We start from the raw sequence: 3,100 nt of genomic DNA, 5'->3' as shown, positions 1-3,100 counted from the left end.
GAACCGGTTTATGATTTGCTCCCGTCGTCAGATTGACAAAGAGTCTGGTTAATCAGTTGTCCAAATGTTGTAAATTGGTTAATGAGTTGTCACTTCAACTTTTGGCCGCGGTTGGCTACAATGAGTCTTGCCGGGCTTAATAGTCGGCGTGCGGGGGTGACTTTGCGAAGGCTAGCAGTGGGCAGAACCGGTTTATGATTTGCCCCCGTCGTCAGATTGACAAAGAGTCTGGTTATTCAGTTGGCCTAATTTTGGAAATTGGTTAATGAGTTGTCACTTCAACTTTTGGCCGCGGTTGGCTGCAATGAGTCTTGCCGGGCTTAATAGTCGGCGTGGGGGTGAATTTGCGAAGGTGGCCGTGTTTGTATGCATGTTTGCCGGCGTGTTTAGGAAGGTTGGGTGGGTGGGTGGTTGTGTGGGCGCCGTGGTCTGAGGGCACATCCTGTGGGATGTGGGAGGCGGGGGAAGGAGAGCGCCCTTGGTGCGTGTGTCTAGGCGATGCATTGCGGAAGGATGGGCGGGTGGGGCCGGGCGTGTGGGTTCCCGACTTATCGGTGAACCATTTGCTACTGCGGGGCCAAAGCAAAAGGGAAAGCATAAGGGCGCAGGCTGCCCTCTGCGGGACAGGTCCGGCCCTGACGCCGGTTTACGATTTCTCCGGTAAAGCACCTGTCGGGTGGCGACCGGAGGGTCTTTGCAGGGCCTGGATCTCCGAGCCCGTGGGACAGGCGGGAAAGGGTGGCGGCAGCCGGTTGAAGTCCCGACCCTGGGCAGCCTCCCGGTCCTACCTCCATAACTTCGGCGAGGAGGGTCCGATCCCCGCGCGGTCGACGGCAGGCGGTAGGGCTCGGAGGGGCGCGGCCTGGTCCGCGAGTGCCCCGGCGCCGCCCCTCTGCCCGTCCGAGGGACAGTAGGAAATGGCCATACCGCTTTCCGGCCGATTGCCGCCGGACGTCCGGCCGCATTCGCTCGGTCTGCGCGGCCGGCGGTAGCCGGGGGCGAGGGGCATCGGGCGGTGGCGGAACCAGGCCGGCCCGACCGCTGGGGGCCGCCCGGGCGACGTTTGAATCTGTCGGGTCGGACCGCCGAATCCCGCGGGATTTCGGGATCGAATCTGCGGGTGGAATCGGCACCTCGTCCCGCTGTCCGGTTCCCCCCGGTCGACTGCAACGGGTTTCCGAGGCCCGTCGGTCAGGCGCGGTTCGCTCCGCAATCCGCCGGCCGATCGGCACCGGGCGGGGCTCTACGGAAAGAGGGGACCCTCCCGCGTCGAGTGCCGGCGCACCGACCCCGCAGGCTGACCGGGAAGGTGAAGACTCACCCCGCTGAATGCCCGGCCCCGGGTACCCTCCGGCTCCGGGGCCATAACTTCGGGGAGGGAGGTCCGATCCCCGCGCGGTCGACGGCAGGCGGTAGGGCTCGGAGGGGCGCGGCCTGGTCCGCGAGTGCCCCGGCGCCGCCCCTCTGCCCGTCCGAGGGACAGTAGGAAATGGCCATACCGCTTTCCGGCCGATTGCCGCCGGACGTCCGGCCGCATTCGCTCGGTCTGCGCGGCCGGCGGTAGCCGGGGGCGAGGGGCATCGGGCGGTGGCGGAACCAGGCCGGCCCGACCGCTGGGGGCCGCCCGGGCGACGTTTGAATCTGTCGGGTCGGACCGCCGAATCCCGCGGGATTTCGGGATCGAATCTGCGGGTGGAATCGGCACCTCGTCCCGCTGTCCGGTTCCCCCCCGTCGACTGCAACGGGTTTCCGAGGCCCGTCGGTCAGGCGCGGTTCGCTCCGCAATCCGCCGGCCGATCGGCACCGGGCGGGGCTCTACGGAAAGAGGGGACCCTCCGGCGTCGAGTGCCGGCGCACCGACCCCGCAGGCTGACCGGGAAGGTGAAGACTCACCCCGCTGAATGCCCGGCCCCGGGCACCCTCCGGCGCCGGGGCCATAACTTCGGGGAGGGAGGTCCGAGCTCCGCGCGGTCGACGGCAGGTGAAAGGGGCCGGTGCGCCGCGGAAGGCGACAGCAGTCCCGTCAGGCTGCACCTCTGCTCGGGCGAACGGCGTCAGGAAAAGGGGAGAGCACTTCCCCACCGATAGCTCCGGAACGCCCGGACCCATTGGCCCGCGGCACCGGTGGCTGCTAGAGGGCCTCCGGCGCCGTCAGCCGGGGTACGTCCCAGGCCGGCCGGACGGCGGGCAGCCGGAGGCAACGGCCTGGAACGGAGCCAGACTTGAGTCGTTCCGTGCCGTGGGCAAAAAGGCAGGGCTGCGGGTCAGCGCAGTTTGGCAAACCTAGCCGCAAGTGCGGGAAGGGCGGAGGAGCACACGGACGCCGCCTTCCCAAACTGAGCCCAAAGTGCCCAGGCATGCCCCCTTGATCTCGCCTAATCAGTGAGCCCAAAATAATTTCAGAGTGTGGAAACCTTATCCAAAAAGGTCGAAAAGAACGGCCAGAGATCAAGTCCGAAAGGGGAAATCAGTAACAAGCAAGCAGAGTAATCATTAACCAAAAAGCGCAAAATTATGTTAAAAGTGTGAAATCATTAACCAAAAACTCGAAAATAATGTCCAGAGACCAAGTCCGAAAGGGCAAATGGTTAACCAGTAAGCAGAGTAATCATTAACCAAAAATCGCAAAAGTAAGTAAAAAGTATGAAATCATTAACCAAAAATCGCAAAAGTAAGTAAAAAGTGTGAAATCATTAACCAAAAACTCGAAAATAATGTGCAGAGACTAAGTCCGAAAGGGCAAATGGTTAACCAGTAAGCAGAGTCATCATTAACCAAAAATCGCAAAAGTAAGTAAAAAGTGTGAAATCATTAACCAAAAATCGCAAAAGTAAGTAAAAAGTGTGAAATCATTAACCAAAAACTCGAAAATAATCTCCAGAGACTAAGTCCGAAAGGGCAAATGGTTAACCAGTAAGCAGAGTAATCATTAACCAAAAATCGCAAAAGTAAGTAAAAAGTGTGAAATCATTAACCAAAAATCGCAAAAGTAAGTAAAAAGTGTGAAATCATTAACCAAAAACTCGAAAATAATGTCCAGAGACTAAGTCCAAAAGGGCAAATGGTTAACCAGTAAGCAGAGTAATCATTAACCAAAAAG

The sequence above is a fragment of the Heterodontus francisci genome, unplaced genomic scaffold, assembly GCF_036365525.1.
Source record: "Heterodontus francisci isolate sHetFra1 unplaced genomic scaffold, sHetFra1.hap1 HAP1_SCAFFOLD_542, whole genome shotgun sequence".
Taxonomy (NCBI): domain Eukaryota; kingdom Metazoa; phylum Chordata; class Chondrichthyes; order Heterodontiformes; family Heterodontidae; genus Heterodontus; species Heterodontus francisci.
The sequence above is the reverse complement of the archived record's forward strand: the minus strand, read 5'-3'. Positions refer to the sequence as shown.